General features: G+C 34.7%; 1 pseudogene across 1 annotated transcript in view; it reads left to right on the plus strand.

Moving 5' to 3' along the window:
* The window catches only part of LOC149797573 (CREB-binding protein-like), a 106,760-nt pseudogene extending 97,437 nt beyond the window's left edge, over window positions 1–9,323 (plus strand). The window contains exon 27 of the transcript XR_016421635.1: window positions 405–9,323. The product of XR_016421635.1 is annotated as a CREB-binding protein-like (transcript). The remainder of the gene's footprint in view (window positions 1–404) is intronic.
* Window positions 9,324–16,883: the final 7,560 nt, after the last annotated feature.

The following is a 16,883-nucleotide window of genomic DNA, read 5'->3' on the forward strand; positions in this document are numbered from 1 at the left end:
GGCATGAAAAGTCATATAAAATTTTTTCCATAATAGTTGAAATACTATCACAGTCCCATGAACTCTTTATTCATGGCATCAGTGACAGCAAATTCATTATTTTTTTTTATTGATGTACTGGTACTAGAGACAAAGAATGGGTGCCCCTGGAGAGGAGGAATCTTGTAATTTGGATAGTCTCTCCATATTTACTTTTTATCTTACAAGACATGCTTAGAGTGGACGCAACTAAAGCATTCTCATTAAACAAAGTGGGACACTGTTTTATTGTGTTTTTAATGAAGAAATGGGTACGGAAATGCCCCTCTTCTGCAATAAATTACATAATCATTGAGCTTTACTTTTATATAATTCTGAGTTTAAATTTTAAGTTACAATGGTTTCTTTTTCATTTTTTTTTACAGGTCTTTGACTTGTGTAATACTTGGTATCAGAAGGAAGGACATAGTCACCAAATGGATAGGTTGGGGCTTGACCTCAATGATGGTTCTTCAGATAAGCAGGAAGATCCTCAGGAATCTTGGCGTCAGTTAATTCAGAGTCGTATTCAGTCTCTGGTTCATGCATATCAGTGCTCTGATGCAAATTGCAGGATACCTAATTGCCACAAGATGAAAGATCAGTTTGCACATTGTAGATATTGTAAGGAAAGGGCAAATCATAGATGTGGCAATTGCAAACAGTTTATTGCACTTTGTTGTCACCATGCAAATTATTGTAATGAAAAAAATTGTCAAGTGCCACTTTGTCTTCAAATCAAGGACAAACGTAGAGAGCAGCAGCAACAAAATTCCCTTCAACAGGATCATTTATTACAAAGGAGGATAAATTCAATGCAGCTGAGTCAAACAGAGACCAGCACACCCACAAATCAACCCTCACTATCTGCAGCAGTACAGAGCTTTTCAGTAGGAAAACTAGCCCCAGGTACCCCTCCAAGGCTATGCAAGCTGCTGTTCAAGTGCAAGAGGCTGCACAATGGCAAGCAGACATGGGTGTTGGCAAACCAGCCATGACTATTATGCCTCCACCCAAGTCATAGCTTCCCATTACTACTATACCCATATCCCAGACCATCCCTTTGCCTCCATAGAAAGTGCAGACAACCTGTGCCTCACAGCCTCAACCTCCTCATCAGAAGTTACAGCAGCAGCAGTCACTACAACAACAGCAACCACATACTTCACAGTTTCAGCAACCACAGCCGCCATATCCACAAGTACAACAAACTAGAATGCCATTCACTCAAGATAACCAGACTGCTCTTTTGTTTTCAGGACAAATAAATATATGTCAGCAGAAGCCCAATGTCCCGAATTGAACAAATCCTTTGTTTTCTAATCACGTATGTCAGCAAGCTTACAGTTCCAACTCCTTGTTCGTTCTACAATCATTTGATGTTACTTTCACAAAGGGGCATTTGTTTTTGGTCCTCCATAATTGGCCTTTCACCACAACTTCAATAACACATGCACCCTTCGTCAAAGCAAGCTGGCTATAATCTTCAATAAAATCAATGTACCTGTTAGCACCAAGGTTGAATAAAAGCAATGACATTTGATTGTTGCATTTCCCAAAGTGAAGGAACATATTTATTGTGCCATGAATGTTTTCTTTTTGCAACAAAAATTACATTTTTGATTACAATGGCTTTCAGTGGTGGCATAAGACACAAGTTAAATTCCAATATTTTAAGGCTATATATGTGGCCATGATGTTAATTGACAGTGGGACATCTCGCAAGGATGTTTGTGGAAATTTTTACTTTGTTCATACGTTTTGATTCCCCTATGAAAAGTCTTATGTTTAGATTCCCCTATGAAAAGCCTTATCCCCTTGGTAGCCTCAGCAAGCTGATAGGTGTCTCAGGCAGACCAAAATCTAGGCCCGTTTTTTAAATATATACAAATGTAGCACATAAACAACAACTATACAGCATGGATACTGAATATCTTAGTGAATTGTTCAGTAACACATGTTCATTGACAATGGGATGTAGATTAAATGAGGACTACCCTTTTTGTATGTGTTATTTGTGTTTTCTAAAGGGATATGACTGATACATGAATTTTCTAACAGTGTGACCTATAATCAGATTTATGGATTTTATATACAGTAGTCCCCCTCTTATAAGGCCACCCCTATTGCAGCAGGGAATTGGCCTCATAATGAGGGTGACCTTTCTAGAGGGGGATGACAAATGCGAATAGTAAATACATTTGAAGAAAGTCACAAGTACATTTAATTTTAAAACATTCAATATTTTCATTAAAAAAATCACATGCATGTTGTAAAATAAATGTAAAACAAATTGTTTCATCATTTTCAAAAGAATGTTATGAATAACCATTGATATAGTTTTAAAACTGTCTTTATAATTATGTTACAGATCACATCATCTGTCACTTTGTTGGTAACAGTCTAAAAAAACAAACCAGTCTCATCACAATTAAAAATATCCTTGCTGTCATATACCCTGCATATATCGTTTAGTCTTTTGTTCCAATCTTTGATAACTTCATTATTAACATCAGCTGATTCTCCACTAAGGACAGAACACTTAATATTGTGTCATGCTTGAAATCTGTGCAACCATCCATTACTTGCGGTAAAGTCATCATATCCCAATTCAACTGACAAAATTGTTGCTTTTTCTTGTCAGTCAAATCAGGATACAAACATCTGGCTCAAACAATCTTCCTTTTTTCATCCATTTCACCTTCACACTTCTGCAGAATTGTTTCATCATCTTTCATGATATTGTTTTTCTGAGTCTTTCCAACATTAGTTTTCTGCAAGGATCCTTGACCCCACCCACCCCTTGGTCAGTTGAATTACTTTCACTTTCTCTTCTAAACTGATGATTTTTCTTTTCCTTGATGACATGATGATCTTTTTGCAGTAAGTTATTTATGTTGCCAACTACAATACCGATAAAACAATTTTTTATGCATCTAAACAAATTACCGTGTGTTTTTAAAGGAAATGATCTTGTCAAGTGATTCATTAGTTGCAGTCTGGTACCCAATTGTTTTTATACATTTTTTTACACTAAGTGAGAGAAGCCAAAATGGCTTCGATATGTACCATTAACATCACGCAGATTTGACCTTGCAGCCATTAGGATTTGTAATTTTGACAATTATTGTCAGTAGTAATAGCCACTAATTATCAAAGTTAACAAGCTCAACATCTTACTACGGGAAGCCATAAAGGCTATTAAACCATTTTCCTGCTGACTTAAGTATTGTACATTGATACTGCCACTTCTCAGCTGTTACTACTGTTCAATAATTGTAATCTTAACAATTATCAGAGTGACTAAACCGGACATCTTATGATAACACAGCAGTAAGGCTAATTGGATTATATGTACTTACCCTTTTGTATGGATTAAAATCTGAGTCGTTCTCGGCTTAATGGAATAAATGTGGTTTCTCATGAGGCATAAATGATATAATATTAACCTTAGTGGTACATGTACTTTAGTCAACACTTCTTTCAGTAACGAAAAACTGACATCAGGGAACAGAAATCGGATTACTCAACAAACGTTATGAATAAAATACTGGTTCTGGATACATATTAAAATAAAATGTGGCCACTTGTGAGGGGTAAATTTTATATTATTGCACTAAAATGCTGGTCGCGTTAGCCGGGTGGTCTTTCATGAGGGGTACTTTTGAATACAAACTCGGTGCCAACGGATTCTGGCCGTAAGGAGCAGGTGGCTGCTGGTCAGGGGTCCGTTCAAGAGGGGGACTACTGCATACATCTATAGTAGTTAATGCATTATGGACTGTACTACACAAATGCAAGTTGTAAATATACAGGTGTATTTTAGACAAGTTTTGTTTTCATTTAACCACAATTTTGATTGTTTATTTTCTGTCTGTTAAATCTTATTTACAACAACTGGTCATCTCTTACAAACTCCACATTTGTGCAGGATATGAATCTCTCTCTCCCCCCCCCACCTATCTTAACATCCATTCATATCTACAATATTACCCTAGTCCAGAGGATGTTGAGATAAATGGGTTGCTGATGAGCTAATGAATGTGCAGATATCCATGCCATCAATTTGACTGCTCTTTGTGTATTTTTGATTTCATGAATTATTCCATTAAAGTTTTGTGTTGTGCTAGTGAGCATATTCCTTTTAATTTAACTGGTTTTGATTTGCCATTCTTGGACCGATCCTTTTGTGTGTCTTTATTATTTAAAGAATGCCTGGACATTGGGTTTATGACCCATTGTGGGAAGAAACTGATGATTTTAAAGCCTGGATAGGCCTTTTCAAAATTAAGACCAAAACATCATGCTGGCTATGCAGGAAAGAATTTAATGTTTCTAACATGGGGCTTTCAGCTCTTAAAAGCCATGAAATTGTTGAAGCACATCGAAGCTTCAAGATCAAGATCAGGTTCCAGAATATCCATTATTTAAATTTTTTATATGAAAGCCTAATCTCCTTGGATGTCTCCCTGAGTTTGCATCGTTGGGTCTGGAAATTTGTATTTTTTGGTCTGGAAATGGTCTGTGATCTTTTTTTAAATTTGTGGTAGGAACCCTGTCCTTACCAATCCCCATATCTTGGGTTGTTTGGAACATCAGACTTTAATCAAATGAAGTCAGATCAAATTATCACAGTTTCAGGCTCATGGGGTCATGTCCTAAGCTAAGTGGACCCTCTAACACTACAAGCTCAAAACTCTGGACCAGATATGTCCCTTCTACAACAGGACCCTGAAGTGGTCCCTCTGATGCCACAAGACCAGCTTTCACATTACATTGAAACTTTGCAGCAGAAAGTCAAATTAGTTTGTGAAACAGAAGTGACAGTTAGACATGCTGACATTTTTAAAATATATAATTTTTACCTGACAAATGATTTTTATTTGATATGCAAAATGGATACTCATATATTACATATGTTCTTGAGATTGTTTTATACATATTGCTTATGTATTTGTGTGTTTTACATTTTTACATTACCTGAACAAAGTGACAAGCTGTTTGGGATTTTTTGCAGCTGAAAATATTGTGATTATTCGATTTTATTTCATTCATCTGCATTGTAAATATACTTTGTTGATCATATATGAAATTTATTATAGTACTACTGTTGCTCTAATAATTTATTTTAAAAACTATGTTATCAACAAGTGATAATTTATTTAAGGATAAATTGATTATGAGATAATGCTTTTAAAAAAATCTTTTAACCACCATGAAGTGTGTACAATTTTATGATTGTAAGTTTAATAATTTTTGTGACATCATGCTAAAATCAAATCAGGATGGTTTAGGTTTTCTTTTTTTAAACAGCAATTTTAACACATGATTTCTCTATATCATGCTGAAGATACGAGAGCTAAGTGCCCTTTCCAAGTAAAGGCAGTGAGGCGAGTGACCCAGGCTGGCCTGGGCAGGTATCATACCTGTGACCCTTTAATTATGAATCGGATGTTCTATCAATTGAACTGCCACAACTTCCTCAGATTTGGGATGGATGTACAAACATACAGACAAGAGAATTTAGAGATGTACTGATGGACATAAAAGAAAATAACCCGTTGTGTGTTTCCAGTATGGGAATAAAAGCAAATGCAAAATAATGATGCACTACATTGAAGGATCACATAATGTCCACCTTTTCTTCAAAATCTGTGGTTCTACTTAGGTTTACTTTATGTGATCTTGGGACATTGTTGGCTAATATACCAACTTTTTCCATCCTTGCCAGTATAAATTACAGGAAGTTGTGCAGCCTTAGTGGAATCTCTCTAATTTATCAAAGAACATCCCAAATTTGGCCTAAATTCTCCAGATTACAACAGAAAGGTAATAAATTAGCAGCATATATTGTATACACTTTAGCCTTAATTCCATTACTTAGCCACCAGCTACAATGACTGCTGGAACACCCAGTAGACTGGTCCTGGCTGGTTTCTGTAATGCATGAATGGAACTCATAAAAATGCTGTTGTTTTTTCATTAACTTTTTTTAATGAAAAAAATCTTAATTTTCAAAAGTAGAAAATCATATCGCCAGCAGAATTATATGCATATTAAAGTCATATGATTGCTAATTATAGGTAACTGAGGCAATCAGTTCCCAGTTCATAGGCCATATGCTTCACTTTGTACACATAGACCACTCCGATGGCCTAGTGGTTAGAGCATCCGCCTCGGATGTGGGAGGTTGTGGGTTTGATCCCCGGCTGAGTCATACCAGAGACTTAAAAAATGGTACTAACAGCTGCCTCGCTTGGCGTTCAGCATTAAGAGGTTAGTGTTAGGACTGATCGGCCTGGTGTCAGGATAATGTGACTGGGTGGGACATCATGCTACATGTCTGCTGCATGATGCCCCAGTGCTAGACATCACTATAAACTGCCACATTGCAGACCTCGTAGCGATATGACTGAAAAATTGTTAAAGCTACGTTAAAAATCAAAATCACATCACATCACATTGTACACATAGTATACAGCTTTTGATAGAAGTACAAGTAGACAATCGTAATAAAGGTAATGGTCATGAATGGAGATACATATTTATAATTTGTTAGTGTTTTTACAACTAAAACTGAATTTTCACATTTCGTCGGCCCAATCAAAGTTTTCACAGTAAAACTAGATTTTTCTTTCTTTGACAAGTCCATCAGACACTTCACTTACAATATAGGAGCAACCCGATCTGAAAATAAAGGAATGTCAGTCTATCAAATTATATTTTTAGCACTGTCTGGTTAGAAATGATAGGACTACATTTGGGGGCATTGTGACTATTTATGTGAAGGAGAAAAAATTTTTTCTATGGTCTGGCTTGGACCTTTATGAATATAATTGTATATGGATAGAAATGAACATTACAGAGAAGAAATTTGTTGCCGCAGGGATATATAGACTACCTAATGGCAACTTAGCTTTTTAGAGGTGTCTATAATTTCTTATGTTTCATGTTTAGGCTTGAATAAACAGTAACACAAGAAATAGTGAAAACAAAAACCTTTGAAAAATTCAACAAATAATTTATTTCCCAGGAAAAATGATGTAAAAATGAAAAAATAAGAACTTAAGTTTTAACTCATTCGGCCCCAATCCCACCTGTAGGTGTGATGAGGCTGTATGCTATTTCTGAACTCTGCAGCATCAAGGTCATTTAAGATACACCAAAGTGGGTGGTATTACAAAAAAGTAGACAGTTATAGTTCTACAATGATACCAAATAATCTGGAAGTTCTAGTTACACTACAAAATACTGAGGGAAAAACCTCATTTTTGGACCGTTTTTTTTTTTTCCACCCAAAATTTGCTCATGGTCGGAATGCGATTTTGTGTCCAGATTTTAGTCCTTTTGGCCTCAGATCTAAGGCAGACTGGTCTGAACTGCACACAGACAGGTGAACCTTTGCAAAAAGTAGGATGAGGTGAGCATTTGGAATAAAGAGCAGTCTCCATACGAAAATGATGGAGCCATTAAGCCACAAAAAAAAAAAGAACTCCAACTTTTACCCTTCTGCTCATGCGCAAGCAAAATAACCAATGGAAAACGATGTTTCTAATACAACTAGGCATTAGTCTCATGGAAAATCTGTTGAAAGCCGATGTATTACAATGTATTCAGAAATAGCCCCCAAAATGTCTTTCCTAAATGCATTTCAGGCAAAAATGACAAAAACCTCCGGGGCTGAATGAGTTGAGAATCAAATCCAAAAATAATCAAAGAATAATCCATGATTTAAATTTTAGAAGTCCTAATAATGAAATGTTCTAATGAATTCAAATTCGAGTCTTGACGAAGAAGCCAATATGTAAGGCAGTGACATATACTGTATCCTTTGTGGTGTTGGAATGTCTACATTTCTGTGTTATTCACAAACCATAATCCAGTGTTTGAATTTTTCAATAAAATTGAATGAAATGTCTTTGTCCAAGAATTTTGTATGAGCACTGACATTTTTCCAGGAAAAAAGAATTAATCCTTTTGAATCCAAATAATACAAATAAACATTAAAATGTAATTCCTCAGACTGGTCACAAACCAACAAACACATTGACATCAAGTGTTTTAAGCCCTAACTGAGAAAAATCTCTAAAAACAATGATTATACAGTAACTCGAAATGCAAAACAAATTCCCGGATGAGATTAAACTTTCCATAACCTTCGAGAAGTATTTACGTATAAAAAGCACGTAGTCCCAGTGTGACCTTGACAAAAACCAATCATTTTACTCTAGGAATAGAATAAAAATAAAAAGTTGTTTACTTCTCTCAGTGATTTCTGAAATCAAGGTTGGGAATTAGGTCAGCTTTAGGTGTTTACAAATGAACAGTCAAGGTCAAACTATTTTCTGGAAAAGTATTAGTTCCTAGTAAACAAGACTATATTATTTTGACATATAATAAAATTAAAAATAAAAAGATTTTAAAACTTACAAACAATTAAATTAAATCAAACATAAATTAAATCAAATATATGTAACAAATTAATTAAAAGTGGGAGCCCACTGCATTAATCCTGACTTAAATTTTGATTAATGGAGATTTTCTTCTTCCAAATGACAGAATTTCCCTGCTGTGTCAGCAAAATCCTCTCAATCAGCTAATATCCAATGTTAACACAACAAATTTTACGCAGTATTCTCTAATTGATCTTATTTTGAATTTACACACATTTTGTGCACTCTGCTGATGTTTTGGATCCATTGCATGCTGAAAGTGTTTGGTATCACTGTGCTTTGCTGCTTCTAAATGTATATTCCTTATGAAACAATGTTATAAAAGATAAGTCGGGTTGTACAACCAAGGAATTATACTCTTTTGAACTAAAAAAACTCGAGTCTGTTTCTTGGAACAGTGTAATTAACAATGTCAATGTCAGTGTTGAGAATTGTATATAAATAATCAAGGATGCAGTAAGAAATATTTACGACCCAAATGTTCTACTACCAGTATTTGCATAAACGATACACTTTTACATTAAATGAAGTAAAATGATTAAAGCAAAGCAAACAATTGTTTAATACAGTGGTGCATGTGTTAACCCAAAAGACTGGTAAAAACTACTTAATGAAATTCAAGGCAAGTCAGAAATCAAGTCATAGATTCTAAACTACAGTTTTAACTGATGATGAAGAAACAGAAAAACCTTTTAACAATTTTTTGTGGAACAATCAATAATAAAAACCAACAGTTTACCTCAAATTCATGAACCAGTTCTACAATACTTATTATTAACATTACTATAACGTGGATGATGATTATAATATTTTAGTAATTCCCTTGAAATCATCTAGCCCTGACTTACTGAATCCAGAATCACTTTGATAAATTGCACATTTCAATTAATTAAGTAAATTATACAGTTAATTAAGTATCCATGTCTTACATATTTAATATCTCTATACAAACTTCATTGTTTCCAAATTAATGCAAATGCAATGACGAAGCATGTGCAAGGCTCCACAACCATTGCTTCAAGCCAGTGTCCTATATCTTTAGTTTGTAATTAATCTGAAGTTTTTGGTAATATTGCTTATAAATATTTACACATCTACATTGTGCAACATAACATTATTTTACACAAGTAAGGTTTTTGATTCTACAATACATAAGTGACAAACATTTACAACACAGTTTGTTTCAGTGCCAGATGAAGAGTTTGCTATAAAGGGTTACTCTCAAAAGTAAATATTAGTGGTGTTCAAGGAAATTTCTTATATGGGTTTGAAAGTAATTTATTGTTTAGAAATCAAGCTTTTATAAATTCCAAATCCCCAGTTCTCCAATGCATCAATGCACATGACCCACAGGGGTTCGTTTTGGGACCTTTATTAATTTTAATTTTCATCAATGATATTGCAGACGATATAGAACCATTGATAAGGCTATCTGCTGATGATATAACAGTATATATGATAGTTGATTAAATGTTAGCTAAGTTCCAGGCATTTTAAACTCAGATATTGTTAAGATACATGGCATTGGCTGGTAACATTTAATTTAACTTAATAAGACTGAATTAATACTAATATCACATTAAGAGAATCATGACCACAAGCCTACATTATATTATGTATGGTTGAAACATATAAGAAGTTAGATGATGGGGGGGGGGGTCGGTGAATTATTATGGTCGGTGATTTCATTTAGCACATGCAATTTAAATTAATTACTGAAAAAATCTGGGAAAATTTGTTCCGTTTTAAAAAATTTTGAATTCAAACTTGATCATCTGCCTTTGGGAAAAATGCACAAATTTCTATTTTTTTGTAATTTTATTACAATGACTACATTTTTGGACCAAAGAACAATGCAGGAAAACGATATAGAAAAATAAAATACCATTGTGATGAAAATATCAACAAGTTCAAACAAATGTACATGCCCTACACAATTGTACTGTAAAACCAAGTCCCTAAGCTGTCACAGTTACAAGCATAAATTGATTCAGGTATTTTAAATTTATCATATATTAGGTTCTGCATGCATTCAGTGTGTAGAATACTATTCAGTTTATTTTCACACTCTGTGATGCAAACATGAAGCATATTACCTGTAGAAGTAAGAAATAACCCATCAATACCTTATTTTATTGCCTACCTGAATCAAGAAATAAATATCACCCTTGCTACAGTTATGTTAGTGGTAAAATCTCCCAGGACATACATTCTAGGCTAAGAACAAATTGCAGGATTTTAAATGACAATTTATAATCAAATTAAAAAAAAAATATTGTTCCTGTTGTGAAAATGCGATTGCAAAACACTTTCGTTTTGACATTTCTAAATATTCTGATTTGAGAGATTACATCTTATAGACATTCCCGTTGACATTCCTAAATATTCTGATTTGAGAGATTACATCTTACAGACATTCCCGTTGACATTCCTAAATATTCTGATTTGAGAGATTACATCTTACAGACATTCCTGTTGACATTCCTAAATATTCTGATCTGAGAGATTACATCTTGTAGACATTCCCTTTGACATTTCTAAATATTCTGATCTGAGAGATTACATCTTGTAGACATTCCCTTTGACATTCCATTGTGCTCTCAGAGTTTGAACTTTTTATTATTGGCAGCAACATGTTCTCACTGAGAATAATGCAAATATTCTTGTCTGTGCAAAATTTCCTTAGGAGGACTTAAATTTTTTAAGTATTTAATATCAATTATAATCTTTTGCATCATCTTTGTTGTTTTTTCTTTGCTCTTTTTCCTGTAATAAATGGTAGTATTAAAACTACTTCATTGATACTTGTACTTGTGTATATATTTGTTTGTACTTTTTCTTTGATGCCATTTGTACCAACATCCAGATTTATGCTGTTAGTTACTGTTGGAGAGACAGTACTGTATATAGTAAGCCCACACTTTCTAGTGAATACCGGAAATCCTATGTTTGTAATTTTGCATTTGACAAAACTTATGAAATAAATATGGCCTGAACTATAGTCCAGTTGAAACTATATTCATATTTATTCAGCGTGTGAACATGAATACACATATGCGTACAAGATTGTCACAGGAACAATCGCAGCACATTTGCAGCTGATACTGACCTCTACGTCCACCAATGTCTTCTAGGCTGAAAATTGAGGATGTGGCTGAAGAAAGAAAAGTGCATGGATATGTGTCTAGTAGATACAGAATTATATTTCAGAATAATTGTCACATATATACTGTGTTCTTAAATAAACTCATATTATTATTATTGTATATTTGACATGTACAATAACACCTAATAAATTAAGGAAAAATCATAATATGTTTTGAAGTCATGTCACTACAATATTCTGCATTTTTGTCACACAAAATCAGTACATTTCTTCAGGTGATAAATATAATCTTAAATTTGTTGAAATTTCAATATTAAATTTTGTCAAATAACTTCAATCACTTTTTGTTTGCTAAGGGACACAACAGATACAAATTATTTGACATACTTCATAAATTAAATCCGAGGTAAGCATTCGTGCAAGATCCTCTGTGTATGCAAATAAATATGGACGAGAAAACTTGTGAATATATACCTTACTAAAAAGGATAAAGCTATTATGTGAATTTAGCTAAATCAATACCCTCAACAATGTTCTAGCACCAGCATTCAACTCAGGGCTGTTCCAGTAAAACATATATCCCCCCCCCCCCGCGGGGACGGCACTTTAAAAAAACTTCTGTAGGAGGTTGTGTTTCGAACTATTTTGATTCTGACAGTGGAAGGTTGGTTAGGAAAATCACTTCTGTTGTGGGTTGTGTTAACAAAATGAGAAATCGCTGGTGGTGTTGTCAAAAAGAAGAAAAAAAACCCCGAATATATATTTAAAATCGCATCTAACCCCCACCTAGCGGTCTAACGTGAATAAAACATTGGGTCAGAAAATGATGCCAGTACACGCGAGTGCACGTAATTTGTACGAATTCGCGTACTTTTAAAGCAGTGATACGCGTTCAGCAAATTACGTCAACCCGCGGATATAAAAAATGTGCTTTGCGCAGTATGCAATTTTTATTAAACTTTCAACTTTAAAAGTGCATTTCGCGACGTAATTCGCGCTGCCGCAGCTGTCTCACAGCGCTTGATGCGACATCCAGATATCTGGATACTTCGGTTCGACATGTTTTAGCCTTACTTTCGTCGTTAAAGTTTTACAAATACGTGTTTCCAATAAGGGCCACACAGGAAACCAAAATGGTTGAATCACAACACGGTTTGTCTTCAGACGACGTTTTCAGTCGGCAAATACTGGCTGGTGATAGCTATGATGACAATGAATTTCATGTATATCAGTCTGCTGGACATTGGGAAAATGTCACTGGAAATACCAGTGTGTGATTTTGCGCCCAAAATTGATGTTGAGTGCGAGTCCGATGTACGTGTTGGATGGACAATATGCCGGTTATATTTATTCAAGATACCCATGCCTAAACAAGCAGATTATGGGAATGTTGGACTTAAAACCCTAATACAGCATTGTGGAAGAGAAAAATCTGGCATAAGAGGCAGCAAAACACTGATTCAAGGACGTGAATCTTTGGCAGAGTTCATGTTAGTAAAAACTGACAGAGGTCTCAGAAACGCTTTTAATCACGCGGACGCCAATTTTTTTTAATTTAGGTGGGCGGTAAAATTCAAAGACTTGCCAGTCCTGCTACAGTCACCTGCATAGTGGGAAAATGTGTTGATCAGTTAGCTGTGCTGATATTTACAATGACAGATTTAGTGGTTGAAAGCCCCCCCACCCGTCGTCACTATTATAAGAGTACATCAAAAGAACATGCTGCAATAGCTAAGCGGCAAGATCAAAGGCTTTGACTGGCAGCTGGATGGGAAAAATACTGATATTTACAGTGCTTGAATTCAGAGGCAGAAATACCCAGAGATGTACATGTAGTCATTTATAACAGTACATCAAATAAACAACTTTAGCTTTCATTATTGTGTTCATTTTCGAGTGTAACTGAATAAGCAGTGCACGTGACCTCGGAATCATGACATGTTGAGACTTGGACTTGAATGAGTATTTTGGGGTTCAACGGCAAACTGACGAAGATTGTAATGAGATTCAGGAGAGTGCTAAAGTTGCTAGAAAAGATAGTTTGGAAGGGACAGTAGCCAAGTGTAAGAAAGTGTGTGATGCCTAGCTTAGTGCTTTGAATAAAACCTTCCTTGGATCGAAAAAATTCAGACTCACTCTGATGGACAAGCAAGAGCTATGTCAGTGTTATAAACAATGTAGAAATTAAACTCGATGGCAACCAATAGTTCTTATAATTTGCATACTTTTCTGAGAGAGGACTGCAACTTTTCCTGGTGGGACTCATATTTTTATCAAAATGGAAGCCATGGACTCTCGTTTCAAAATCCTAACGAGACCTCTGGTTCAAAACTGTTCTTTTTGGAACAGAGATATCCAAAAGAGAATACCCATGGGGCCATACATGTGAGATGTTGAAGATTGCACAACTATAAAGAACAGTAACTTGTTCAAGCTAGTTATGCATAATATTCGTACACAAAGGAGGAGGATCATATTAAATTCAGAAACAATTAACAGATTAATGCTCATAGGGAACATCAGAGAATCCCCATACAACATAATTAAGTGTGTGTAGATCTCTAGTTGGCAGAACACCACTGTGGCAACAAAAGAATAAACAGACAAACTTTTATATCATGCAGATGTATGACCAGATGTACATGCTGTCTATGTGCAAAAATTAAATGACATTAAACATAAGAGACTGACTGATCTGTGTAAACTCAAAGCAAGATGGATAAAATTTGTCCTGTTTGTGTTTGGTTCTTCCTATGTATATTTTGATCATGGTGGTAATATTTTCTGCAGACCTTTTGGCACTTAGTTCCAAGCCATCATTTGGTATTTGTATTGCAAAATGGATAACTAAAAAAGTCTTTTATCTAGTACAATACATTTTTAAGCAGTATCATTAACTGATGATGAAATTGATGAAAAAATACTTGATGTCATTCTGATGTATGGATTCTTTACTACACTACTAATCTGTTCATCCTGATTCTTTTTTTTTTACCATCTCCTTTAGTCTTACTGGTACCAGTGCTTTTAATAAAATTGTAACCTCTATTTTCTTGCAATCTAAATATTTGTAATGATGTGTTATTGTCAAAAAGGTAAAATATTCTTAGTGTTGTAAAATCTAAAACTATTAATTAGCGAGGGACTAAAGTAAAAAGTGGACATAAATTATTGCCATATTACAGTGTTGTTAGAAACAACAGAATAGTTGTACAAGATGTATTTTGCACAAAAGTTGTAGAACTAGCGCTCGTATTGTCACCACATATTCTACTTAAATAATTATATCATTATTTCTGTATATTCCTATCAGTATTTTCCCAGTGGTAGTAATTTTCTGATCTGATGTTGTTCATTTCTTGTGCAATTTTTACACATCAAGAATTCTCACCGTATCGTTAAAAAACAATGTAATCTGCACCAAATTGAGTTGTTTGAGAAGAAATTAATTTTTTAAACCAAAAAATCACTGAAGCTACGAGTTCTTGCATTAAAGTCTCACATTAAATAACATTTGAAGTAGCCACGATAGTAGTTTAGGATGCAACTGTACCAATTTCACCTTTGGTATATCCAAATCTTGAATGTGATGGAGGAACATAGCTCCAAAATAAACACATCAATTTTAGAACCTGTTCATTGACTATGAATCAAGTATCTGAGTCCAACTGAATTTTTAGGAATTTTTTAATTCTTTTGACAACATCATAATTAGCTGTCAAATATGGAGTAAGCCTATGGTCTTTATGCCATCCCAACCAAGACCCCACCACAACCACGTGACCATCCCCAATGACATAACAGTAATAATCGCTATGCAACTAGAAATGACATCTCATCGAGAAGTTTGATTTCAGTAGAGCCGTAGAGTGGAACAGTAAGAAAGAGTGACAGATATTTAGGCTATTCCCACAACCACCACTTCCTCATTGGAGATCACACACACACACACACAAAACTTAGAGTACATTCTGAAATCCTGGCAGCATCACTGCAGGGGACATTACTTGACTATTCGATTTTATTGGTCTCTGGTTGTCCCATGGTATTTCTGTTACTTGAACATTATTGTACAGTGTGACCATTCAGCATGGTCGAAAAAGACTTACAACCATTGAGAGTTGTTAAAGATCTCACATTACTACAGATGTGAAAGAACGAGAACCATACTATAAATCAGTGAAGATAAAATAGAGTATATATGGGTTTGACTGTCCCTGATTGGTTGATAATGAAAGTGAGATTTTAGTAAAAACAATCTTTTGAGAGCTTGTCCTCCTTATAACTGAAAAAAGTGAGGGACATTGTTTTATTAACATAATTTCTGTCCCTTTACAGACCCGAGTTTGGACGACTCATTACTGAAATCGGCAGCTGACTCCTTGGTGCAGTATTGAAAGCACACATTTCAAATTTGTATAGATCCAGAAAATGGTGCGGCTGTTATGGTTTTCTTTTCACAAAAGCTGTCGTCATAGATGTGTCTATACTGATACAAATTTGATCATGAGCACTCAAAATTTTAAGTTACTGAATTTTAATATCGTGGTGTTTGCACAGGTTTACAGTGGGAACTGAATTAGTACAGAGAGTCCTGAAGTCTCGAGTTTTGTGCAGAAATATGGAATCCAAGCAAAATGCATCCAGAAATGTAGAAGTTTTCAATCTTGGATTTAGTCTTCCAATTGTGTTTCACACTGATATGCATATTCACAGAACATTTGTATAGTAGTGGGAAAAGTAAGTGAGAAATTTAGATACATAGACAAAAACAAGACAAACACTATGTGTGTGGGGGGGACAAGATCATAAGAACAGGCTGGAATGGAGAAGCATAATAAAAACAATAATGAGTTGAAGTGTGCCTCTTTTTTATGTGTGCAACATTATTTTCTTAGCTTCAGTAAGAACTTTCATCAAAAGGAAGACAATAAAGGGTGTACAGTTAACTAAACCAATATGAATTTAGCTACTTAAAAGCTGAATCAAATCGATTTTAACCTTCTGGTCTGTTTCTGTCCATTCTGGTTGTATGTCCACTGAATCAGTATGGTTGGAAAAAATATTTGGCAAATTTAAAAATTTAAAAATCTTTTGGCAGATTATGATTATACCCTACTTCTGCCTGAAAGATGTGAATAATTTTATTTCTTGGTTTGTTGATTGTGGTTGTTGCTCAATTCAAATGCATCATTGAAAAACAATGATGCATTCTCATACTTTGTTACAAATATTTATTACAGATGCATATCATCAGATATTGGTGAATATAGCTTGAAAAAGTTATAACAGTTCTAGTTGGAACA

Source organism: Sinohyriopsis cumingii, chromosome 6, assembly GCF_028554795.1.
Source record: "Sinohyriopsis cumingii isolate HCF-2022 chromosome 6, ASM2855479v2, whole genome shotgun sequence".
Classification (NCBI taxonomy): Eukaryota; Metazoa; Mollusca; class Bivalvia; order Unionida; family Unionidae; genus Sinohyriopsis; species Sinohyriopsis cumingii.